The 27,990-nt window shown below is 39.1% G+C and overlaps 1 long non-coding RNA gene across 1 annotated transcript in view; it reads left to right on the forward strand.

The window, feature by feature from the left end:
* LOC116599578 overlaps window positions 1-22,226 on the forward strand; it is a 71,198-nt gene extending 48,972 nt beyond the window's left edge. The window contains exons 2-3 of the long non-coding RNA XR_004289429.1: window positions 17,919-18,032; window positions 22,073-22,226. This is a non-coding gene — a long non-coding RNA (uncharacterized LOC116599578). The remainder of the gene's footprint in view (window positions 1-17,918; window positions 18,033-22,072) is intronic.
* Window positions 22,227-27,990: the final 5,764 nt, after the last annotated feature.

Raw genomic sequence — 27,990 nt, forward strand, 5'->3', positions numbered from 1 at the left:
TTATGGACTTTGTCGTTAATATTTAATATGTTTTTATGTGGTTCAATTTAGATCTTTTATCCTTCTTTGTTTGTGACCTCACTGTTCATTTCTTTATTCCATGTGTTCTTCCTTCTCTTGGGTTATTTAAATTTTTTAGTATTCCTTATTAATTTATATGTTGGCTTTTGGGCTATTTTTTTGTGTGTAAATTTTTAGTGGTTGCTCTAGGGATTAGAGCATCCACACCTAAAATTCCACATCTGCTTAGAGTTAGTATTGTATTACATCATTATTAACTACAGAAATTTGGCAATGGTATATGTTCTTTTATATCCCCCCACTGGTCTTCATGTTACAGATGTCCCACGTATTACCTCTATATAGATGGAACACCTCAAAAGACAATGTTATAATTTTTGCTTCAGTTCTAAGTATCTTAAAGAATGTAAGAAGAAAACAGTCTTTTAAAAAAATTAAGATGATTTTTAGAGCAATTTCAGGTTCAAAAGCAAAATTGAGGGGAAGTTACAAAGCTTCCCCCTATACTTCTTGGCCATACACAGATACAGCTTCTCCCACTATCAACATGCCCACCAGAGTGGGACTTCTGTTACTATTGATGAACCTACACTGACAGATCCTAATCACCTAAAGTCCACTGTTCCCCTTATAATTCATTCTTGCTATCTTCATTCTACAGGTTTGGACAAATGTTTAATGATATGTAGCCACCATATGGTATCATATAGAGTATTTTCATTGCCTTAAAAGTCCTATGCACTTTGCCCAGACATACTTCCCTTCTCAACTCAGATCTTCTTACTGTCTCCATAGTTTTACCTTTCCCAGAATGTCATCTAGTTGTAATCGTATAACATATAGCCTTTTCAGATTTTCTTCTTTTACTTATTCATATACATTTAAATTACCTCCAGGACTTTTTATGGCTTGATGGTTCATTTCTTTTTAGCACTGAATAATAATATTCCATTCTTTGGATGTACCACAGTTTATTTATTCATTCCCCTATTGAAGGACATCTTCTTGATTCCAAGTTTTGGCAGTTATAAATAAAGATGTTATAAAGCAGTACCTCCAGGTACAGGTTTTTGTATGGATGCAAGTTTTCAACTTCTTTGGGTTTATATCAAGGAGTGTGATTGTATGGTAAGGGATATTTGATTTTATGAATAAAAAAACTTCCAAACTGTCTTCCAAGGTGGCTGCACCATTTGCATGCCCACCAGCAATGTATAAGAGTTCTTTTTGTCCACATCTTATTTGGAATTTAGTATTATCACTGTTCTAGCTTTTGGTCATTCTAATAGGTATCTAATGGTATTTCATTGTTGCTTTAATTTTCATTTCTCTGATAGCATATGGTGTGGAACATCTTTTCTTTTTTTTTAAATTTATTTTTTATTTTCAGCATCACAGTATTCATTATTTTTGCACCACACCCAGTGCTCCATGCAATCCGTGCCCTCTATAATACCCACCACCTGGTACCCCAACCTCCCACCCACCGCCCCTTCAAAACCCTCAGATTGTTTTTCAGACTCCATAGTCTCTCATGGTTCACCTCCCCTTCCAATTTCCCCCAACTCCCTTCTCCTCTCTATCTCCACATGTCCTCCATGCTATTTGTTATGTTCCACAAATAAGTGAAACCATATGATAATTGACTCTCTCTGCTTGACTTATTTCACTCAGCATAATCTTTTCCAGTCCCATCCATGTTGCGACAAAAGTTGGGTATTCGTCCTTTCTGATGGAGGCATAATACTCCATAGTGTATATGGACCACATCATCCTTATCCATTCGTCCATTGAAGGGCATCTTGGTTCTTTCCACAGTTTGGCAACCGTGGCCATTGCTGCTATAAACACTGGGGTACAGATGGCCCTTCTTTTCACTACATCTGTATCTTTGGGGTAAATACCCAGGAGTGCAATGGCAGGGTCATAGGGAAGTTTTATTTTTAATTTCTTGAGGAATCTCCACACTGTTCTCCAAAAAGGCTGCACCAACTTGCATTCCCACCAACAGTGGAAGAGGGTTCCCCTTTCTCCACATCCCCTCCAACACATGTTGTTTCCTGTCTTGCTAATTTTGGCCATTCTAACTGGTGTAAGGTGATATCTCAATGTAGTTTTAATTTGAATCTCCCTGATGGCTAGTGATAATGAACATTTTTTCATGTGTCTGATAGCCATTTGTATGTCTTCATTGGAGAAGTGTCTGTCCATATCTTCTTTCCATTTTTTGATATGATTGTCTGTTTTGTGTGTGTTGAGTTTGAGGAGCTCATTATAGATCCTGGATATCAACCTTTTGTCTGTACTGTAATTTGCAAATATCTTCTCCCATTCTATGGGTTGCCTCTTTGTTTTCTTGACTGTTTCCTTTGCTGTGCAGAAGCTTTTGATTTTGATGAAGTCCCAAAAGTTCCACCGGTATTCTTCAAAGAGCTGGAGCAAATAATCCTAAAATTTTTATGGAATAAGAAGAGACCCCGAATCGCTAAGGAAATGTTGAAAAACAAAAATAAAACGGGGGGCATCACGTTACCTGATTTCAAGCTTTACTACAAAGCTGTGATCACCAAGACAGCATGGTACTGGCATAAAAACAGACATATAGACCAGTGGAACAGAGTAGAGAGCCCAGATGTGGACCCTCAACTCTATGGGCAAATAATCTTCAACAAAACAGGAAAAAATATACAGTGGAAAAAAGACAGGCTCTTCAATAAATGGTGCTGGGAAAACCTGGCAGCTATATGTAGAAGAATGAAACTCGACCATTCTCTTACACCATACACAAAGATAAACTCAAAATGGATAAAAGACCTCAATGTGAGACAGGAATCCATCAGAATCCTAGAGGAGAACATAGGCAGTAATCTCTTCGATATCAGCCACAGCAACTTCTTTCAAGATATGTCTCCAAAGGCAAAGGAAACAAAAGCGAAGGTGAACTTTTGGAACATCTTTTCATATGACATTTACCTTCTGTCTATTTTCTTTGTTGAGGTGTCTTTTAAAGTCTTCACCCATTTTTTAGTTGGGTCATTCATTTTCTTATTGTTGAGTTTTAAGAATGCTTTGTGTATTTGGGATAACGGTCCTTTTTCAGATGCATCTTTTGCATATATTTTCCCCCAGTCTGTGGCCTCTTTTTTCATTTTCTGGACATTGTCTTTTGCAGAGCAGAAGTTTTTAATTTTCATAAAATCCAACTTATCAACTATTTCACGTATAGTTATTGTCTTTGGAATTGTGTCTAAAGAGATATTTCCAGACCCAAATCCATTTAGGTTTTCTCCTGTGTTATCTTCTAGGAGTTTAATAGTTTTTGTGTTTTACATTTAGGTCTATGATTCATTTTAAGTTAATTCATTTTAAATTAATTTTTGTGAAGGGTGTGAAGTCTGTGTGTGTGTGTGTGTGTGTGTATTTCTAATCTGCTGCTAATCCCATCATCCAGTGTACATTTTATTTCACATGCTGAATACTACATTTCTAGACATTTCATTTGCATTTTATTAAAATATATCATTTCTTTATTCATTATATTCATGTTTTCCTTTAAATCCTTGAGCTAATTTAAGATTTACGATAGTTCTTTTCAGATGCTTTTTTAATAATTTGGTTAGATGCTTTACATAAGCAACTGACTAGTTTTCATTTAAATGGGCATTATTATTTCTATTACAATTAAGGAAATTAAAACTCAGAAAGGCAAATTAATTTACCCAAGGTCATATAGCTAGTAAGTAGAAAAGTAGAAATTAGATAAATTTCCCAATTTCCAAATCTGCCCTCATAATTACTATTCTATTTAATTTTAAATTTCTGTTAACCAATTGTTTAAACTTGAACAAGTATTTTACTTCTGTGAACCTCAGTTTCCATGTTTATGGAATTAGAGAACATGACCTACTTCACAGCATTGTATATGAAAGCTACCTTTCTTCTGAAGTTATTTTTGCTGCAGTTGAAAGGAGTTTAAATTTAAGTCAGAGCACAGCCCAGCAATATCAGAGCTAAGTGTGTGCATTTGGATCTGTGTGGCACCAAGGAAGGCACCTCATTGCAAGGCTGTTGTAAATCAGGAACATGAAAACATAGAGACATTCCTTATAGAGGCCCCTGTGTAGGAAATAAAGAGCATTAATACGGCACTCCTTTAAAAATATGCCTGACTGCCTGGATATAGTTTTTGATCATTTTCCTAATATAAACTTACCATTTTGACCTGAGTATAGTGTGAAAAAAGACTGTTGCACTTTGGTAATCTTAACATCTTCAAACATTCCAGATGGTGATAATGATTAAGATGGCAGCTGCTGGAGGGAGTTTTCATTGTTTAAGATAAGGATTTCTTCCTAGGTTTGTATCCCTTCATGGCTCTCTCTGTGGCTGGTTGGAGAGTTCAGTCCCTTTCCCTGAGTATCCAGGATACCTTAATGAGTTCCATGATAGATAGTTTCCTTTTTTTTACTTTAATTTGTTTTTTGCTGTTTGAGTGACTAGTCAATAGAATTACTCTAGGCAGCAGTCTTGAAATTTCATTCAGAGTTTATTATTTGTTTCATAACAACTCTATATAAGTATATTGCTATGGGTGCTATACAATGGACACAGAGACACACAACATGAAATATCTGCCCCTAAGTAATTCATAGTCTCATAGGGAAGAAACAAATGTAAGTTTAAATTAATTTAGTAACAGGCATAAGCCACAAGATGTGGGAAAATTCAAAATTGGGTATCCCTTACCCAACCGGTAAAGAGATAGATAGACAAGATAGCTCACAGGGAGGGTGATGCTTGACTAAATTCTGAAAGATGAGTACAAGTTTATCAGGGCTGGGAGTAATGGCAGGGAAGAAGTTTCCCAGCAGAGGGAGGGGAAGCACTTGTGAAGGCTTGGAAATGTGGTGAGTGTAGTGTCTCTGATATCTGTAATTTGTTTTGACTGGGACTCATGGGAGATAAGGCAGGACAGGTAGGCAGGGTTCATACCACGAAGAGGCTATTATGCCTCTTGGTCACAAGGGAGTCTAAATGGGAGAGCGTGGGTGAGGAGGTATTAATTCATATCCACACTGGAAAAACAACTCAAAGTACAAGGCTGGTTGCTGACAAATCAGTTGCCTCAGATTTGTATCTGATCCCACCATGGGGGGTGATGCAAAAATACCGATGACTGACTGGTCCTAACCTCCCAGACAGTGAGGAAATCTGCTGAGTGGAAGGCTTTGGAGTCTGACTATGTGATAAACAGCTTTGCTCAGAGTTCTGTCCTCTGAGTAAACAGTGGCCTGCTTCTGAGGGAAGGTAGCCCAGCTGGAGGTGGATGGTGTTGGCTTCTAAGGCAGAGATAGCACTGCCTGGACTTGTGCAGGCTCCTGAGTTCACAAGCAGACTGCAAGAAGCTGCCATATCCAAAGAGGCACAAACATAGTGGAAAGAACACTGTCAAAGGCCAAGGACATGTCCAAAACCAGGCAATGTCATAAGTGGGGAATTTCTTATCAATACCAACCTTAGAGCAGAGATCTAGTACTTGATATTTTTTCTTCAGCTTGCTACCTATAGCTATCAGGTGCCAGGCTTTGAGCTGAGTACTTTCCTTGCAGAAAAATAACAATAACTGACATATTTTGAGTGCTTGCTTTGTCTTTTATACTGCTCTCGACACATTCTATATTGTTATTCATTTAATTCTATGTTTTGAGTGAGTTAAAATAATAATTTCAAGTTACAGATAAAGAAACTGGGTCTCAAAAGTAAGGTTTGATTAATATCACACATGTAGGAACTAACTAGTGGATCTGGAATTTGAACCTGGATTTTTACTATTACTCTATGAGAAAAGCATCTTTATCCCTGATGTATAGATAGGACAACTAAGGTTCAGAATAGTTAAGTGAGTAGTACAGCTGGGATTGACCTCTGCCTTTAACTCCAGTGCTGTTTGCCTTAACCAGTACACTCCACAACATGTCTAGAGCTAGTTTCTAGCTGAGCTGAGCTGAGCCTCCACAGGACTCTTTCTTGTTTGGAGCAGTGTTTAGACCTGAACTGCATAATGAAACTGGGCTTTAGGGAGGTCTACACAGACCCTCTGATGAGATTATATATGTGTTTCCTCTCCCCCCCACCCCTGAGAACAGAGGGTGCTAGTTTCATAATCAGCATTAGCCAAAGAATCAGCAACATTCACCAGGCAGGAGGCCACCACTTTGGGCCCCAACTACCCCATTGTCACAACCAGCCTCAAACAGAAGACAAGTTATGCCTTGGAAAGAAAAGGAAAAAAATTATTTCAGACACAGGCATGGATTGCCCTCTCCCCCACTCTCCAGGGAGTAGGAGTAGGAAACAACATGGGAGAACAGTTCCCTCCCTCTCTAATCACTCAAGCATATAAGAGATGTGGGGAAAAGATAGTTAGTAAATTAGTTTGAATTGGGAATTTTAAACTGGACTACATAGACTTTTTATTAAAGACAAAAGGACAATTTTGGAACTGGAAAATTTTGGAATCTGCTCAAGGCATCATTAAGGGAAGAGAGAGGGAGGATCCTGAGAGCTCAGTGACAGAAAGACATAAAACTGTTTCAATAGACTAGATATATCTGTCATCTACCAATTCAGATATTCCATCATGGCCTGACCTTCTCATCATCAGGTACTCTCACTTTACCTCTTTTGTCCTTAGAAGAATACTAGTAATTCCAATCCCAATGCCTGCTACTATAGCAGTGCTTTTTCAACTCATGGTTGAGAGATGACAGTTGTTATTTCTCTAGGAGTCAAACTATGTTCCCATCTTGAAATAGATATTGAAGCAATCCATGGCACAATGGCTGTGCAAAGCCTAGACCAAGTTTTGGTAAAGCATCAATAGCATCATGAACCAGGCTCTAAATACCTCCATTGGATGAATTCCATAACCTTATTGAACTGGCTTCCTAAGACCTTTCTCATTCATCATGGACAGTGCAGAGACTGAGTGTGACACCTATGTCCATTACACTATTGGGGAAACAGGTTCCGTGTCCTTCTACAGAGAGGTCGGATGTCCTGGGATTGGGAATCAGCATTTTATAGGGCTGGGGACAGAGGTGGGTAGCTAAGGCGTGTACTTCTTCCTGAAAGGCACAACTCTGAGTCAGCCTGTCTGAGATTGCTCTGCCATGGTGGATAGAGCAGAAACTATGGTGGATACTTGGGAAGACCACAGGACTATGAAAAGGAAGCAAGCAGCTTCAAGCTTTTGGACTGAAATATTTATTGCAAGTTTAATTCATGTGAAAAGGTTTGATTTCCACCAGACCTCAGATGTCTGTCCCGATAAAGAAAATTGAGCATAATAAGTTAGACCAACACTCAGAGACAAATTGGGTCTCTAAAAGAAGACCAAAGGAAAGTGTGGAAATGGTCAGTGCATCTTCTACACTTCTTCCCATACTATGACACCCTTATGGGTTGCTCCTCATGGTCTAGAATTGATCTAAGAATGAGTATAAACGTCATATAATTATAGAAAATCATTATCTTAAAATATCCAAGATGGTCAGTTCATGTATTCATGCATTCTTTATTTAGTACTTCTTATATGCTGCGTACCCTAGCTTAAATCTCCAAGTTCTCAATATTTCCAGTCCGCTAGGGAAGTTGCAGGAGGGAGATGCTTCAGAAAAACAAAAGCCTTTACTCAAACTGTAGAAAGGTGGGCGTGGGAAGTATGACAAGCAAAGTCACAAATTTTAGGACAACTAAAGACTACCTGGAGAAAAGAATCTGAAAAAAGATGTGGCTTTCATTCTGTGTTCCTATTTTTTTTCTGGGTACTGAGATCACAGAAGCATGTCAAGTTTTGGTGTGGAGACCACTGCATGAAGCAGATAGTACCATATTCCCCTTTCAATACTTGCTGTGAATTAGCAATCTGAATGGGGTTTTTCACATGTTTAATGGGACTGAAATGTTGGGGGACCACAGACTATTTGCATTTTAGAGCAACGGTAGTTTTTATTACTTATCTAGATTAAAGATTTGATTTTTATGTTGTTTCATAACAAGATAGAAGCAAAATTTTATAATTTACATACCTATTTTCATGTCTCGTGGATGGTTGCAGCACGTTCCCAACATTTGAAATATCTTGTGGTCTAAAATGTGTTGGGGGTTGGGGAGAGACGTTGGAATTTGAGAAGCAGTAATAGCTTTAAAGAAAAAATTGCTCCCCCTCATGCTCTCTCAGCCTATTTAGTGAAGTGATTTGGACTACATTTTGCTTTTAGTTCCACTCTTGTGTAGGTAAAGATATTACTGCATGAGCTCACCCTTGGCCCCCAGCCCTGGGCTATCATGCCAGTAAATCTATGATAGTGGAGTCAGCACACCAAATATCTTTATCTTTATTCTAATCTAAAAATGAACTGGACTCAGAAAAATTTCTTTTTCCATATTGTATCCTTTCCATATTTTTATTCGTAACCTTTTAAGTTAGTGGACCTTCCTCTGAGGCACTCCTTTTGTCAGATGGAGGAGGGCAAGAGAGGAAAGGAAAAGGAGAAGAAGGAGAAAAAATTAAAATCTGTGCTAACATCCTCAGATGGGACTGCCTTTTTCCCGTGGGGTCAAGGGCAGGCAAGACCCACTGGATAATATTGTATGGGTATATGTGGATCTTTCCAAGGATTTTTTTTTTTTTTTTTTTTTTTTTTTGGTATTATACCCATAAGGAAGCACAGCTATATAAAGAAGCATAGCAAATATTTGCTATGGCCTTGAGCAAAATATGAGCCAGAGCCATTTTAATGATGTTCCCTGTGCTTCAGGAAACTCTGCAGTATCTCTGGCCTGCTGTTTCACTTGCTGGAGTTGGCGATTTGTCCTGCATAACAGCCCTACAACCCTTGCCCTTGTTCTCCCTCAAGCAAATGTGCCAGACAGCATATTTGCTTTGCCCATGGCCTCCCTACAGGACAGCAGCTCTGGTTCTTTGCTCAATTCAAGCAACTTAAATGAAACTCGAGCACTCAGCAGAGCCCCACAGAGCAGCACAAGAGCATTCTGGATGGGGTCCTAGGCTGGCTCCTCCCTCAGCTCCCCACAGTCACCCCTCCCTACTGCCAGCTGCAATGGAAATGCCCAATGGGAGCTATGAACTCTCCTTTATTCACAGATCTGGCTTGGAATCAAGTTCCTGACACCAGTGACACTTCTCCTGAGGGAAGCACTTGGAAGCAGTTGGCATTGGGTTGCTGGAGGAGACACCATTACATGTCCCTTAAAAAGCTGAGACAGTAAAAGATCATGTCTGATGGGGGAGGTGGGACCTGAAGGGCATTAAAAGTGAGGAATGATTAAAATGGCTGGAGAAGATAAGGAAAGAAAAACGTGGATAGGGCTGGAGAGACTCAAGTCGGGAGTAATCTTCGTGATACTCCATGTGGCTACGGCACACCACATGGCGACTCCTGCCAAAAGCACTTAACCGTAGGACTGTAATCTGTATCTAGATAGACTTCCGAGAACTTTTGTGTAGGCTCTGGTTTAGGTGCAGGAGGTAAGATGGCAAATGTGACCCTACTAACTTCCTCCTCCTCTTCTCCGCACCTATCTCCTAAGCAAGTGGAAGCCAGGAGACCTCGCCCATCTATCCACCACCAAACCGGCCATGCTGCCCGCTTTCAGACCCAAATATACCACTTTCCTGTTACACACAGAAATGATTTCTGCTGCTGCAAGGCCAGGCTCTCCTCTTGGCACTGGTTCCTATCATTTTTCATTCACTTAAGGACTTTGCTCCTGTAGAGATCCTGAAATTATCCACACTTTCTTCCACATTGACTGTTTCTCCATCTCTAAAGAATCATTCTCATCCACATAGAAATTGCTTTATTATCTCCCATCTTAGCTGTTGACTGATTTCTTTGTCTTTGTTTATAGCAAAGCTATTCAAAAGAGACATATGAGATATGATATATGATATGATATATGATATGATATGATATGATATGATATATCTGTCTCTATCTCTTAACTTCCTATATTCTCTTTAATATTGATTCCTCAAACTCTATTGAAAATGCTCTGATTAAGGTCATCAATGATTTCCATCTTGCCAAAACCAGCAACCCCATCATATCATACCTTGCCCAATTTCTAAACCACTTTTTGTTCATTTTTGCTGTTCTTCAAAGCTCTTTCCCCCTACCCACTGGCTACCTCCTTTCCTGAAACTTGCTTCTTTCAGACCTTCACCAGGTTCTATCCCTCACTTTAATCAAATCCCTCCTCAGAGAAGCCACCCTGACATCTTAGTGGAAAATAATATCTGTCACCATCCCCTGTGTCATCCTCAACTACCCATTGCTGAAATTATGTATTTATTTGCAAACTAGTTTATATATGATTTCTAGTAGACTCCAAGAGCTTAGGGACTTTGTCAGTCTTGTCCATTCTATATTCCCAGCACCCAGAAGACAGTCAGCCTTCAATGAATAGTTGCTGAATGATAAATGAATAAAGGCACAATCCTGCCCCTAAGGAGCTCATGTTCTAATTGGGAATAGTGATGATGATGATGGTACATAATATCAAATGCTGTATATATACACAGATATATAACCACTTAATATTCCCAATAACTATATGAAGTTCAGAAGTAAGTGGTATCAAGTCCACTTTATAGATAAAGAGACAGAGGTTTTAGAAGTATTCCATAACCTACGGAAGATTATACAGCTGGTCAGCAAGAAGAGAAGCAACTCAAGTAAATCTGAGTCCAGAGCCACTCTCTTCAGCCTTGAGCTCTTTGACCTTGCAGTCTGACAGCATGTGAAAAAGTCACCCCATCTGTTCAGGTTGCCTTAGTGTGGATATGGCAGTTCCGCCTACTTGTGAACAGTGAACACCCGTGTTTATGCTTGCTTAGTTGAAAAGAGTGCTGACTTTACTCATTTTGCTATAAAAGCAGTCTCTTTGCCACAAGCCAAAATACACAGGGTTGGTAAATATTTTGTACTTGGTTACAAGCAAGGACTAAATCCAATTAATGCTGGCTCAGTGTGAGATGGTTGTTCACTAGTTTTAGGAAATATGTAGGTAGGTTCAATTCCAAGGTGAAGACATTCCTTGGTCATGTTTCAGCTGTGTCTGAGGAAATAAAACCTTTGGATCCATTTGGGCTTGTTTCTGAGTTCAGCACAGTTTGTTCCCTGTCACGGTTTATAGTCAGGTTTGGTGCAAGGCTCTGGCTCTTGAGTTGCATGGTCTGGTTTCCTGTGTCCTATAACCTGTCCTAGTGAATATGGAAAAGCCCCAGGAAAGCTTTGCCCAAGACTGTGTGTGGAAGTGATCTTAACCTGGATGAAGCCAAAAATGATAGCCTTCTTCCTGAATAGCCACATATGTAATTTTAATATCTCCAGCAATCACATTAAAAAAATAAAAAGAAACTGGTGACATTAATTTTAATAAGAGATTTTATTTAATGCAGTATGTCCAAAATATTATTATTTCCACATGAAATCTATATAAAGAATTATGCAATCTGGTCTGTATTTTGTACTTACAGCATATCTCAAATTAGACCAGCTACATTTCAAGTAGCCACATGTAGCCAGTGACTACAGTATTGGACAGTGTATCTCTCGAGAGTAAGAATAGATTTTTATGTTTTTGTTGATAATGATGTAATTATCATTAACTCCGAATATGTCAGACACATGGCATCTTTGCTTGTGAAGAGAAGTTAAAATCTGTGTAGTTTTATTATCCATTCGGTACTTGAATCTTTTCAAAAGTATCCCCTATAAGAAGTCATTCAATATCTGCTTACACAGTAATGGAAACTCATCCCTCTGAAGTAACTTATTCCATCTCTAGCCATCATTTATTATTGTAAAATTCTCCTCTTTCTTGAGCTGGAAATTGTCCCATTAGTATTTCTCTTGTGGTTCTACACTTTGGAGCCAGAGAACGTGAATCTGATTGCATTCATGTGACTGTTTTTATATTTGAAGATGGCTGGCATGTCTTGTTAGCTCCATCTTCTCTAAATAAATTGCCTTATTGCTTCCATCATTACTCCTGATAGTTTCAAAACTTCTCAACATCCTGTCTCATGAACAGGTTCCAGATTATCAATGTCTCTTTTAGAGTGTGATACCCAGACTTGAATATAAGATCCACGTATGGGCCCACTCCAAATAGAGGGAGATCTAAATTCTCGGTCCTCCATATTGTACTTCTACTGCACCATGATCACAACTCACTGCTGACTATACCGAGCACCTTGGCCACAAAACACTGAAATGTGGTTTCTGTGCACAACCTCCTTATGTTTTTATGTGTACAGTTATACCTGGGCCCAAGGGGATGCCATAAGATGGGCATGGCCCATGTTTCACCAACTCTGGAAAGTTAGGAAAAATAAAAGTGAGGAAAGTGACCCAGGGGATGACATGAGGAAAATGCCCAACACAAAGTCTTATAACATTAGGGCTCACTAAGTGGTTCCTTTTGGGTATGTGTGTTTGACCAGTTTAAAACTACCTAATTTCCATTAAACTGGTCTATATTTCTCCATTGTTATTTCCAGGCCTTACAACATATTTTGTTGCTTCTCCCCAGCTTTGCCTGGAAAATTTCTGCTCACCCTTTGTGTTTTATTTTAATTGCCACCAGGTGTTTCAGGTTGGGTACCATTTCTACAGGCTCCTATAGGGCTGTATACTGCCCTTCTCATAGCAGTGACCACCTTCTTTCACAATTTTCTATCTATCTATCTATATCTCCTGCTAGACTGTAAACTGTCTTGGGGAAGGGATTAACACTGTTACAGTCTAAGTTTCTAGCACAGTATAAAGTAGATATTCAATAAATACACTTTGATTAAATGAATACATCCTCATGACCACATGTGGAAGTAATTATTATCATCCTCCTTTTGCAGATGAGGTCATTGAAACTCAGAGGACTTAGTAAGCTTATTAAGGCTCAGAGTGACTCGTGAAGCTGTGGTTCAAGGCCCACAATTCTACTCTGGATCTAATGCTCTCATTATAAAACCAATTATACATGCCTTCCATATACTCCTGGATGTCTGAAATTCCTTAACAAATGATAGTGCCTCTGGTTTTCCTGGAGCTAAGACTTAAAATGTAAGTAAGAGAAAGAGAAGAGGCACACTAGACTGACCTTTGGTAACACTAAAGTATTAAATACTGATGCTAGATGATCTCCCAGCAGTACATTCTGACTTGAAGGGAGAGTGAACCTACTTTTCTTGTCAAGCAAGTTTACAAATCACATTCCGTCAGTCCCTCAGTTTCCCATAGTAAATGCTTGCTGATTACTTCACTCCCAAGTAGTTAGAGGCCCAAGGTGTCCATACTTTGTTCTTTTTCCTGTGAACCACCATATTAAGTTATTTATTTATTTTAAATGGTATTAATTATTTTTCTGCTTATAAAAATTAGATGTGTTTATTGAAAATTCTGAAAAAGATATTTTTTTAAATCATGCAGAAAAAAATTTATACCTATCCACATATGCCTTTTTTCTTTTACAAATAATTATACATTTTCTCTAATTTAGCATTAATCACTACATGTTCTTTTTTTTACTTAATACATTAAGATTTTCCTATGTCATTATATATTCTCTGCTATGAGATTTACTCTATGTATGTTCGATAAATACATCTAATCAATTTCTTTTTGTAGATATGTAGGGTTATTTCTAGTTTTAGCTTCTATAAATAACATGGAAGTACTTATCCTTGGACATTAATCTTTGCACACATGACTGATTATGGAGAGATTTTTTTTTTTTCCTTATCTAATTGGTCATATGCTGGCCGGCCTTCTTAGGATAAGAACTCCCCAGAACTGGGCCCTCACTTTAAAGTGCTTATAAGATTTTGACCCTCAGCAGTAATCAGATTGAAGCAAGGATTAGAATTCCTGACTCCTGAATATGTAGGTTAGATTTGGCTGCTTGGGGCTCCTTCATTGCTCCCCCTACTTTCCTGTAACATCCTGGGAGCTGAGCGCCAGGGTGGGGCTAAGAGGCCTCCTTGTTTTCAAGCTGAACTCCTTATCTCTTTCAGAAGCACCACCCCGTGCCACAATGCCAAACTAAGGAAGAAGGGTTAGTATTGAGAATGAGGACAAGCAGAGGTCATCTCTGTCCTAAAGGCAGTAGTGAGAGAGAGATAGAGAAAGCCCAAGTGAGCAAATAAGAAATATGCACATATACCCTCTTTTGAGTCTTTTCTCTTTTTTCCTTTTCTCTTCTCTTCTCTTTTCTTTTTTCTTTCTTCCTTCCTTTCTTTCTTCTTTCCTTCTTTCTTTATTTCTACCCAAGAAAGAAAAGAAAAGCAACTGCCTCAATTAATATGGCCCTGGGGGCATGCTGAATGAGCCTGATCTGAACCAGCAGCTTTCTACTCTGCTGCCATTCTGACCCTTGGAGGGTCCAAGAAAATGCATGGATGAACTCACTGGTTTGAACAACATGCTCAGTGTCTTGAGAACAAACAGACTTTTCTTTGGTGTTAGTTACAAACATCTTTTCTTTCCACTTATTCAGTTCAGTTCTCCAAAAAGGGAGGGCTAATATCCTATGAAAGTTCAGGAGAAAGGCAAGATACAGCTCTAAGCTGCCTTAGCCACAAGCCTAGGGAAGGCAGCTATTAGCCTTGGAGGGGCCCTGACTCTGTCCTGGCCCACCTTGCCCTGTGTCTGGGAGAACAGTTGTTGTTTCGAGTCTTAGTTTTCTCATCTGCAGAATGGAAATAGGAGTGATCCATCCAATTAACTAACTACACTAAATTTAGAGTTCTTTTATTTTGGGTGGATTCATTCCTACATATATAGAAGTGGTTTATGCCTTGCACCAAGCTGGATACTGAGGACACAATGGCAATTTCTGCCTTTGAAGAACCTGAAGTTAGTGGACTTCCAGACAATAAATGGGTGATTACAATGCAATATTAAAGGGACCGTGACAGGAGAAGTACAAGTGATGATCGTGCTTAGAATGGCCAGTAACACAGGCTTGGGTAGGAAGCAATTCACCAAAAGCATCCTTAGGAAATTAGTGTTGACACTGAATCCTCATGGATGAATGAGTTAGCTAGTCGAGAGGCAAGGACAGAAGATTTACAAAGAACTTACAATTTAGAGAGAGCCTGGTTCCTTCAGAAAACAAGACAGGTGGGCATGAATGGATGAAGCACCCTGGGAACCAGTAAGGTAATGACCAAAAGGGGTGGAGCCAGAAGAGGCAGGGCCAAATGGACTGGACTGACTTTAATTTATGCATAATTTTCTTGGATAATTGTATTTACCAGAAAAATCTGTATTATAATACATTATCAGAGATTACAGTAAAGATATTAGGACAAAATCCATATGCTCAAGTTTTCTTGTATGTTTCTTTTCCTTGAACCCCAATCTTTACCATTTTATGATTCTCATCAGACATAGCTTGCTTCTTTCTGTCCTTAACTATATGTCTGAAACTTTTCAATATTATCGCTATGCCCCAATGACATTGAGAATATGTTATAGATGAGAATGTGTTTTGTATGCCTCTAGGTGCAACCCCTACAATTTGGGGGCAATATACAAATCATAACATACCAAAGAGCAGCATGTTAGGACATTTTAACGCAGAGATAAAGAGACTCGCCCAAGGTCACAGGGTTCCTGAGAAAAGCTTGCTTTGGGTTTTTCTGCAGCACCCACTCCACACCAAAGCCCAGATACAGTACTTGATAACTGGGTATATAGTAATCATGTAGAAAACATGTACTGGTTTCTTAATTGAGGAATATATGGGTATACTTGAGATAGTAGGGGTGGAAATCCAGACTTATCCATCCGGACATGATCTATTCAGAGTAGGTCTGTTGAAAGGCAAAGAGAGAGCCCAGGTATGTGGTTATTAATGTTTTTAGTTTGATTAAGTAAGTTCAGAAATTTTAATATTGCCAAGAGGTTATTAAAATTAAAGAATGACTTCATTTTAAAGAACCGCACAATACTTTCTCTTGAACATTACATTCTTTCTAATCAAGTAATTTCTCTCCTTGAGGAAAGCATTTAGGACCAGTGGCTGTTACAGTAGGTTTGGTCTTTGAGCTTCAGATTCTATATCACTTGTCAGCTTGTGTGTCTCAGGGTTTCAGATATTCAAAGCCTAGTGGAGAAGGGGACATGTCTTTCAGATGGGCAAGCCCTTTTGACTCTCTTGAGCATCATATAGGAGTCCTTATACCACTGGAGGATAGTCATGGATGAATGAGGGTCCCAGAGGACCCTTTAAAATATGCAACCTAAGGGAAGGTCTTTGCTTCCTCAAATCTCAGGGCAATTCTGCTGACCTTTTTCCTTTGGCTGCTCCTTACCACTCCACTTCTGTCTCATGTACTATAGCTCCACAAAGTGTTTCAAATAGCTCATGGTCCTTGCTTTACCTGTGTCTTCATCACTACCTCAAGCATCTTCCCCAGTCATCCCACTGTGTCACCTATTTCCTGTTTTTGTTTTTAATCTCAGCTTAAATATCCCTTTCTGTGGAGTCTTCCCCTGTGACCCCTGTGGTAGTTTTAAGCATGTGTACAAATTCTTTCACACTGCTGTTGAGAAGTGGTGTCTAAGTCTGCCCCCCTTCCCTTAAATCTCAGAGTTTTGTGACTGCTTTGAATAATAGAAAACAGTGGAAATGACACCATATGACTTGTGAGTTTAGGTCATAAAAGGGATCTCCTACTTTGTATACTGTAATACTTCCTCTTGGAGCCCTCATTCTATGTAAGAAATATGGCTACTCTGAGGACTCCCTGATGGAGAGACGACGTGTAGACACTTGGGATAATAGTCCCAGCTAAGCCTTACTTTCTAGCAATGTCTACTAAGGCAAGTACATGTGAATGAAGCTACCTTGGATTCTATGTTCTAGGTTTTCTGCCAGATGAATACCACATAATCTTATTTCATGCGTCCCATAACCTCTTAGTTTAATGAAAAGTTTGCTAAGTATCTTAAGATGTGTTTCATTGGCCCTCTTTTCTAAGACTAAAGGGCATGTTCCCACTATAGCCCCATAGCAGTCCATTGTTGAAAAGAGCTAATATTTAAGAGATATATGACTGTGGCTTTTGTTTACAGAAGTGAATTTTATAGACTGGTACACAAGAAACCCACAAAATTTTTAAAAGAATGTATCCATAAAGCCAAATGTCTACTGGCTCCACGAAAGGGACAGAAATGGTATGAAAAGAAAATAGATCCCTGAATCTCTGTGAGCACACTAAAATAAATTATTCAGCTGCAAACACAGGCAAGAATGACTCAGAGGGCAGACCTAGGAGAGCAAAGAATGAACCTGAGAGTCATGGGGAATTCCTAGGAGCAGGACGAAGGCCTAATCAAAGAATAAACAAGTTCCCAACTGAATTTCAGAATTGCTTTGAACCCATGACTGCTCTCTCTATGCATTCTTTTTGAACAGAACTATATATATTGCAGTTTTCCTATTCTTCCCACCATTGTTGGGGGGCGTAGGGATTGAAAAATGTCCCCTTAGTTCATAGGCCTTCAGATTGAGAGGAACTTTGAGAACTGGACCTGAGAAAACTTCTGTTTATGGATCTAATTTGGACCATGAGATCCTGTTCATCAGGCCTGAACCTATTGCCATAATAGGATAAAACTTAAAAAGGAGGAAGAAGTGAGTGTATTTTGCATATAAGAAAAATGTAAACACTTTATAGTAAGAGGTGACTGTAAAATACAGCTGCAGATTCTTTAACAATTCTACTGAGAGAACAACCTTCTCCCCTTGAACCTAGCAAGGTAACAGAAAAGTTAATGATGCCATCTTGGATCTTATAGACTAATCAGTCTCCCAGCTGAATATTACCAAGTGACCTCCAGCAATACCACAAGAAAGAAAAGACTCGCCTAGCTGATCCCTGCCCAAATTCCTGACTCTTCAACTAATGTGGTGTAAGTAAGTGACTGTTGTATTAAACCTCTAAGTTTTAAGATAGTTTCTTACACAGCGTATGTAACTGGAGCATCACTCAGAACTGGCTTTAAATGCCCTGTCTGTGCTTCTATGGAATCCTGTCCTTTTACCATTTATCTGCCCTCTTCTCTTTATCACCTTCCTGGAGAACTTCCCTGAAAATCCCCAGCTTGCATTTGCAACAACGTGGGTGGAATTAGAGGGTTTTATGCTCAGTGAAATAAGTCAATCAGAGAAAGACAATTATCATATGATCTCCCGGATATGAGGGATTTGAGAGGCAATGTGGTGGATTTGGGGGGTAGGGAAGGGAAAAATGAAACAAGATAGGATTGGGAAGGAGACAAACCATAAGAGATTTTTAATCTCACAAAACAAACTGAGGGTTGCTGTGGGGAGGTGTGTAAGGAGAGGGTGGTTGGGTTATGGACTCTGGGGAGGATATGTGCTATGGTGAGTTCGATGAAGTGTATAAACCTGGTAATTCACAGATCTGTACCCCTGGGGCTAATAGTACATTATATGTTAATAAAAAATAAAAAAATTAAAGTTGGTAATAAATAAATAAATAAATAATCAATCTCCAATCACTACTATTGTTCCTCATAGTATGAGAAGTCCTAGCTTCAACAATCAGACAAAAAGGAGTAAAAAAACCTCTGAATCAGTAAAGAAGTCAAACTCTCATTCTTCACAGATGACATGATACTCTATGTGGGAAACCCAAAAGGCTCCACCCCAAAATTGCTGCAACTCATACAGGAATTCAGCAAAGTGGCAAGATAGAAAATCAATGCACAGAAGTCATTTGCAGTTCTATATGCTAACAATGAGATAGAAAAAGAGAAATTAAGGAGCTCATACTATTTATAATTGCACCCAAAACCATAAGATACCTAGGAATAAACTTAACTAAAGAGGCAAAGGATCTGTTCCTAAAAAGAACAGAATATGCATGAAAGAAATTGAGGAAGACACAAGGAAATGGGAAAATGTTCCATGCTCATGGATTGGAAGAAAAAATATTGTTAAAATGTCTATGCTACCTAGAACAATCTATACATTCAATGCAAACCCTATCAAAATACCATCGAAATAAGTCAAGCAGAGAGAGTCAATTATCATATGGTTTCACTTATTTGTGGAGCATAACAAATAGCATGGAGGACATGGGGAGTTAGAGAGGAGAAGGGAGTTGAGGGAAATTGGAAGGGGAGGTAAACTATGAAGACTATGGACTCTGAAAAACAACCTGAGGGTTTTGATGGGGCGGGGGGGGGGGGTGGGAGGTTGGGGGAGCCAGGTGGTGGTTATTAAGGAAGGTACGTACTGCATGGAGCACTGGGTGTGGTGCAAAAACAATGAATACTGTTACACTGAAAAGAAATTAAAAAAAAATACCATCGACCTTTTTTCACAAAACTGGAACAAATAATCCTAAAATTTGTGCGGAGCCAGAAAAAACCCTGAATAGCCAAAGAAATGTTGAAAAAGAAAACCAAAGCTGGTGGCATCACAATTCCGGACTTCAAAATGTATTACAAACCCCAATCATCAAGACAGTATGGCACTGGCACAAAAAAACAGACACATGGATCAATACAACAGAATAGAGACGCCAGAAATGGATCCTTAACTTGATGGTCAGCTCATCTTCAACAAAGCAGGAAAGAATGTCCTGTGGAAAAAAGAAAGTCTCTTCAACAAATGATTTTGGGAAAATTGGGCTGCTACATGCAGAAGAATGAAACTAGACCATTACCTTATATAAAAATAGACTCAAAATGAATGAAAGACCTAACTGTAATACAGGAATGCATCAAAATCCTAGAGGAGAACACAGGCAATAACCTCTTTGACCTTGGCCCCAGCAACTTCTTGCTGGACATTCTCCAGAGGCTAGGGAAACAAAGGCAAAAATGAACTATTGGGACTTCAAGATAAAAGGCCTTTGCACAGCAAAGGAAACAGTTGACACAGCCAAAAGATAGCCAGCAGAATGAAAGAAGATATTTGCAAATGTCTCATCAGATAAAGGGCTAGTATTCAAAACCTATAAAGAAGTTATCAAACTCAAAACCCAGAGAACCAATAATTTGATCAAGAAATGGGCAGAAGATATGAACAGACATTTCTTCAAAGAAGACATATACATGGCCAACAGACACATGAATAAATGCTCCACATACTTGGCATCAGGGAAATACAAATCAAAGCCACAGTAAGATACTACTTCACACTGGTCAGAATGGCTAAAATTAACAAGTCAGAAAATGACAAATTCTGGTGATAATGCAGAGAAAGGGAAATCCTCCCACCCTCTGTTGGTGGGAATGCAAGCTGGTGCAACCACTCTGGAAAACAGTATGGAGGTTCCTCAAAAAATTGAAAATAGAGCTACCATATGACCCAGCAATTGCACTATATAAATGTAGTGATCCAGAAGGGCACCTGCACCCCAATATTTATGGCAGCAATGTCGCAATGTCCACAATAGTCAAACTATGGAAAGAGCCCAGATGACCACAGAAAGATGAGTGGATAAAGAAGATGTCATATATATATATATATATATATATATATGTATATATATATATATATATACACACACATACTCCTCGGCCATTAAAAAATGACATCTTGTCATTTGCAACAATGTGGATGGAAGTAAAAGGTATTATGCTAAGCAAAATAAGCCAATTAGAGAAAGACAATTATATGACCTCACTCATATGTAGAATTTAAGAAACAAAACAGAAGATCATAGCGGAAGAGAAGAAAAAATAAAACAGGGCAAAATCAGAGAGGCAGACAAACCATGAGACTCTTAATCATAGGAAACAAACTGAGGATTGCTGGAGGGGAGAGGGGTGATGAGATGGGTGATGGGCAGTAAAGAGGGCATGTGATGTCATGAGTGCTGATGCTCATGATGAATCACTGACGTATTCCCCTGACCAATAAAACATGTTAATTAATTGAATTTAAATTAAAAAAAAAGATGAAATACAAATAATCTCCAATGTTAGAGTAAATAGAAATTTTTTTTTAAGATTTTATTTATTTGACAGACAGAGATCACAAGTAGGCAGAGAGGCAGGCAGAGAGAGGAGGAACCAGGCTCCCTTCTGAGCAGAGAGCCTGATGCCGGGCTCGATCCCAGGACCCTGGGACCACGACCTGGCCGAAGGCAGAGGCTTTAACCCACTGAGCCACCCAGGTACCCCCTAAATAGAAGTTCTTAAACATGTTTCTTTGCTGTTTTTCTGGTCTCACTAGGCTGGATAGGCCTGCTCTGCCTGTGGGTATTTGTATGAGGGACTCACAGTTCCAGGGTAACAGTTCCCCTAAAATAAGAAACAGTTCCAGGGTAGTTAGTTCCCCTAGAAATATACATGGACTTGAAACCAAAGTGGTTAATTGCTGTGCAGAAACATGTTTTGAGTTTTGCCTCTCCCAGAACCTTTGAAAAATAGGACACACTGCGTAGCCAAATCCCCAACACCCCTGGGTTTGCACATCTCTACTAATCCCATCCAGATACATGGACTTTCACATAGTGGATTTCTAGTTCCAAGACTTTTCCAGGATGAAAACAACTTCTAGAGAGAATTTCTCTTTTGTGAACAGCAGCTTGCCCAATACTCCCGCAGCTTCCACAGTCACCCCAAAAGTTTTGGGCCTGACCCTCAACCTTCCTGTTTCAAAAATACTTTATTTAAATATATGATGAGTCTACCTACTGAGAAAGTCTGGGATTAGCCAGGCTTGAATCTCAGCTCTGTCACTCACTAGACATGTGACTGCCACCAAATTACTTAATCTCTCTGAGCCTGTTTCCATATAAGTAAAAGGAAGTTAATAGTAGTGTCTGCTTCCAGGGTCATTTCAAGCATTAGACAAGTTGATGCAAGAAAACACTCAGCCAAGTTCTGACACATACAGGCTCTCAATGAATTAATGAATGCTAGTTGTTCCTATTATTATTATATTCTCCCCTTCTCTGTGCGCTCAATAGAAAATTACCAGACTGAAGCGACTGAAATCTCCTCCAGATTGCCTAACTTTTCAGAGACACTGGATTGGTCACGATCGCCCTGGAAACCTATTATCTTGCTTCTTTTCTTCAGAGGAAAATGCCAAACCAATGCTTGGAATTAACTGTGAGAGGATCAATATCATAGAGGGAAAAAAAAAATGTATCCCAGTTTTTTTTTTTCCCCTAGTTCATGACCTGCCCCATTTTCCTGTGATTTCTACTTACCCTGTCAGATACAGACTTCTATATTTACAGGACCGTATTTTCTAAACTGCAAAGAAGAATCCATGGTCTCACAAATACAAATGTTTTCAAGGGGGCAACATGACTCAGAATTTTAAATTGGGACTTCTCTAGACAAAATGTAGGACATATGGTGACCATACCCATAGTTCTCAAAGCCAGATGCCGACTGGCTCCAGGAGGAGAAAACCAAAACAATCAGAAACCTCTTCTATTTGCCAAAACAAATCTTGTGTCTCTCCCAATGTTATTCCTGTAGATATCTTTGTTTGAATTGGGTCTGTTCACCAGTTCCATTTCTGCTACCATCTCTGGGGATGAGGGAAAGAAAACACCTTCATGTTCACTCACATGAGCAAGGATTTCTTTTATGGGTGGATTATAGGAGCAAAGGAAATTGGAAAACCTTTTTAAATTTAATTTATTTTATTATTAAGTTCCCTCCCCCCCTTTTTTCTCACTTACAGAGTCTTCTCCTACAGCTTTTCCATCTGATCCCTCACTAAATAATAATAATCATAATAACAGTAACATTAATAAGAGTAAAAGTTACTATTATTAAATACATTCTGTGTACTAAACACTTATACATTTGCTCCTAAATATGAACTTACACAGTAGATGACATTGTCCCCCAGTGATTGGAGAGCACAGAAAACTTGTCCAAGTTCACACAATTAGTAAGTGATGGAATGGAGATTTGAACCCCCAAATGTCTAATTTACAAATTTTCTCCAATCCGTGTGTTGCCTCTCACAGACTGTCTTTCAGAAGTGAGATTTAGATTCATACACTGAGCATCTACCAGATGCTGTGCTAAAATATTTAGTAAACTATTTCATATCCTCACAGCAACCCCATGAGATAGGAAATGCTATCACCATGTTTGAAGGTGAAATACCAAGAGGTTAAGAAATTTTCCCAAGGTCATCTAATCTGTCATTAATGGAATCAAGAATCAAATGCAGCTCTTTTGTTGTTGTTTTGATTGCAAGATGAAGAGTAGAAGGGAGTTGAGGGAAATTGGAAGGGGAGGTGAACCATGAGAGACTATGGACTCCAAAAAACAATCTGAAGGTTTTGAAGGGGCGGGGGGTGGGAGGATGGGGAGCCAGGTGGTGGCTATTAGAGAGGGCATGGATTGCATGGAGCACTGGGTGTGGTGAAAAAACAATGAATACTGTGACGCTGAAAAGAAATAAAAAATTAAAAAAACAACAACAACAAAAAAACCCTCTAAATCCTGACATGGACTCTGGAAACAGAAGTACAAAATGGAATATATTTCAAAACTTGAGCACCGGAAGTATATTGAAAATAAAGCAGACAGGAGGGGTGGGGTCCAATCCCTTCACAGAGACCTACCCTTTAGGACGAATGAGTTTATCTTTGGTAAGTCCTGGGGACAGAGCTGGGGAGTATAGAGGAGTGAAAGGGACAGAAAATTAGGGGAAGGAACACCAGATACCATCTCAGTATTGCTTAAGTCAGCACTGCAGAAGGCCATTGTCATTTTAAGTGATCTGCATTTCAACAAAGAATATATTTTTAAAAAAGCTTCAAGTGACTATTTGAATTTTTGAAGTAGAGACACAGAGTAGAACCAAGAAACAGAGAAAGAAATTGGTATCAAAGGGTAAATGCCAGAAGGTAAAATAATTTTGATTTTGGTCTAAGAATCAGAGTATTTCTTAAGTGATTCTGCTATAAACGAGAAAAAGAGAAAATTTTAAAGTTAAAATCTTAAATAATTTCAAGGTGGGATTCTAGAGCTATCCCTCACTTCCAGTTTATCTTTTCTAATATTCAAGTTGCTCAGGCACATTCAGTTTGGTGTGGAGGAAGAGGGGAAAATAGTAACATGCCCATTGTTCATTTGACCTCAGGGTTCTTTTTATTTTCTCAACCAATTCCCATCAAAACCAGTTAAAAAGGTACTTAGTGCATGCTCATCAGAGTAAATGTGGAATATACAGGAAAGTTGAAAGGTCAAAACAAAATCTCACACAATCCCACCTCCTGACATTGTTAAGATCATGCAAATTTTTAATTTGCTTTTCTTTTTTCTCTTTTTAAAAAAAAGATTTTATTTATTTACTTGAGAGAAAGTGAGAGTGAGAGAGATCACAGAGGGAAAGGGAGACCCAGACATGCTGCTGAGCAGAGAGCCCAACGTGGGGCTTGATCCCAGGACCCTGAAATCATGACCTGAGCCAAAGACAGGTGCTCACCTGACTGAGCCACCAGGCACCCCTCTTTCTCTCTCTGATTCCAAAATGGAGACTATAAAAAATATGCCTTTTTTTAAGTTTATTTTTTATTTTCAGCATAACAGTATTCATATTTTTGCACCACACCTTTTTTAATGAAATCATATCATAAGCATTTTCCCATGCCATTGGTGTTTGAGGATATGGATTTTAATCACAGTAGTAAACATGCATCCAAATAATGTAGTGTAGGTGAGCAATACACTACAAAATGTAGTGTATGTAGATCAATTTCAGATTTTCACCATTATAAATGTGGTATTCATCTTTGTGCATAATCATTCAATGACCTGTACCTCTTTTAGCATATATTTCTCCGCTTTTTTCCCCTCCCCAGAGACATGACTGATGATGTATTATATATGAGACTTCTCATGGGATTATGTCTTAGACTTACCTAAGCTTATATCCAATTTCTTGTGGGTTTTTTTTTTTTTAAAGATTTTATATATTTATTTGACAGGCAGAGATCACAAGTAGGCAGAGAGGCAGACAGAGAGAGAGGAGGAAGCAGGCTCCCTGCTGAGCAGAGAGCCCGATGTAGGGCTCTATCCCAGGACTCTGGGATCATGACCTGAGCCGAAGGCAGTGGCTTTAATCCACTGAGCCACCCAGGCGCCCCAATTTCCAGTGTTTTAATTAAATGTGATTTTTCTTCTCCTCAAGAAAGTATAGAAGAATGATGTAACAGATATCCATGAGTCTGCTATATTTTCTAAAATCACACTGTTTAAATTTCAGTACTTTATTAGTAGTAATAATTTATTTCAAACATATCTTATAGTTGATTGTACCACCTAAATGTAGAAGTACTGTTTAGCTGGACCCTATTTAGACCCTGTACAGAAGTACTGTTTAGCACCCTGCTTGCTAAGGCCAGTGGCTCCCTAAGTGGCTTTGCATGCATTTTCTCATTGAAGACACCATATATAGGTATGATTTCTTTCTGTCTTTAGGAATCAATGGGCTCATAGTACTAAGGTGTAAGCTGTAGACAGAATTAGGTCTTCATTTTGAGAAAGGAGTAGTGTGAGCTTTGGAAAGCCTGAGTAAATCTAAATGGATCTTTCTTATCCATCCCAATTCCACCTTTAGACACAGATTCTGATGCTATTTTCCTGGAGGTGCCCTTTCCCATGGCCTCTGACTCTAAACCACTGCAATATTCTAAGCAAGACTTTTTGTTCTCTCAGGCCAACATATGGGGTCTGAAATTCTAGCTAACTCAGCTGCCTACCTCTGCAGCTTTGAGTATGGCCAAGATGGATTTTAGGTTGGGAGATATGTGACCATTGAAGAGAGCGGAAGAGTAGATGAGTTGTGGCACCTGGGTGGTAACCTGATATTATCTCCTCTAGGAGAGGTGTTCTGCTTGGAACATTTGTAGGATGTGACCTTTCCATAGTCAAGAAGAGCACCGACATCTAGGTGTGGTACTGGGAAACCAGCCCATTTGATGGAACTGAATATCGCATCTTAGAACAATCTCATCATAGGTAAAAAGCATTTGCCTGCTGGAAGATTTTTAATGCTATATTAGTTGACCCCTTTGGTTGCAAGGATAGCACTAACTCTTGAAGACATTTTTTTTAAAGGAAATTTATTTTGTTCGTTAAATCAAAGAGGTTCTATAACAACCAAATTATGGGAAAGTCAGGGACGCTACTGGACAAGAAAACAACTAGACCCTAGAGACACAGACAATGTCAGAACCGTCTCCTTCTCTCCGGCTCTCCAGCCATCTTTCTCTCCCTCTCTCTCCAACTCTTATCTGGGCTTCTTTCCTCACAAGGACCTCATTCTGTGTCACTGCAAATTAGTTTAGCTGAAAACGTGAGACAGAGTGGGATTGATACTTAACAGGTTTTATACAGTTTCTACCTCTCAGAAGGGCTGCCAGACTGTTCTACCACCTCAAAGCCAAAAGCACAGGGAAAAGATTCATTAGCTAGTTTGGGCCAGGTGTTCATTCAAGGACCAATAAATTGTGAGCAAGGAGATACCATCAGAAAAATGTTGAAGACATTGGGAAGAAAACTTTCTCGTAGAAGTTTTTACTCAACCAGACTGTGTGGAAGCCTTCTAGTTTCAAATATTCTAATTTCAAATATTTTGCTGGAAAAGGGAGCTTGAAAAGGGGATTGAAATTGGAGGAAAGGGGGAAGGAAAGAGAGTACTATATGATCCACATTCAAATCACTTATTTTTCCTTGGGGTCATGGATCTCTTTCTTCCCTTCACTTTCTTGCATGGAATTTCACAGGGAGAGACCAGAGGTCATTTTCTCTGGCTTAGGAAAGCAGGAGGTGAGTGTGTTTTGGAGGGTGTCAGCTTTCCCTGGTGAGTTCCTGCTGCAAAACAGCAGAATTGTTTGGTCTTTCCCATACCCTGGCATTCAACAGACAGCTCCCTTCTACTGCAGCAAATTGAAAATTGCACCCTGATGGGAAATGTATGTATAAGCAATCAAACCAGGTTTTTATTAAATGAACACAACACTGGTTGGTGTTCATTTAAATAATTTTCTGGGGTTGTCTGTGGGCCGCACGTGTGTGCTAAGAGTGTGTAAAGCATGTCACAGAGTCATAGAATTCTCAGCTTACCACGCAATTCTCTTTATTGCAGAATCCAGGCAGAGTTCTGCTGAACTTTGGAGGCTGGACTTCAGAGGGATACTCAGGCCTTCAATGACAATTCACTGGGGAATGTGATTATGAAAGAGAATGCATATCCTAAAATTTATTCATTGTTTTCTCATATATGGTAAGGTTCCATTGTATGCCCTGATGATCAGGAATTATCCAGAATAACCACAATGTGAAACAACAGACACTGGAACAGGCACATAAGAGACAGGTCTTTACTGCTCTGCCCCATTTATACCTGATGCTTCAACATGAGGAGTGGTAGATGACATTCATAGTGTTTCCTAAAAAAGACTTTGCCCACGTCTATGCCAAGTCAAATAGGTGTCCCATACATGCAGGGTCCTGATCAGCTTCTTCTGTATCTTTGCTTTAAGTTCTAGACTAATAAAATTTATTTGTTTTCTCTTTTACACTTGGTGGAGATATCAAACTCAAAAGGTTATAGATGTCAGGTAGGTTACATAAAAAACGATGCAGATGGTAGGAATAAACCCCATCCAAAACAAACAGCTTATACATATTTCCAGTAGGTTATCGTTATAGGCTTATCATTGTCCAAACTTCTTCTTTTTCTTTTAAGAGAAACTATAAATTCAGTTTATATAATGATCAAATATGGCCCACCCAAATGTATGGTTAGACTGTTTTGGGGTCCCTTCCCCCTGTAGGATGCAAAATTTTCTGCCTGTTTTTGGAGTTCTGGCTGCTGGATCACATTTGGCATTGAACATTTCTA

Source organism: Mustela erminea, chromosome 9 (assembly GCF_009829155.1).
Source record: "Mustela erminea isolate mMusErm1 chromosome 9, mMusErm1.Pri, whole genome shotgun sequence".
NCBI classification, from domain to species: domain Eukaryota; kingdom Metazoa; phylum Chordata; class Mammalia; order Carnivora; family Mustelidae; genus Mustela; species Mustela erminea.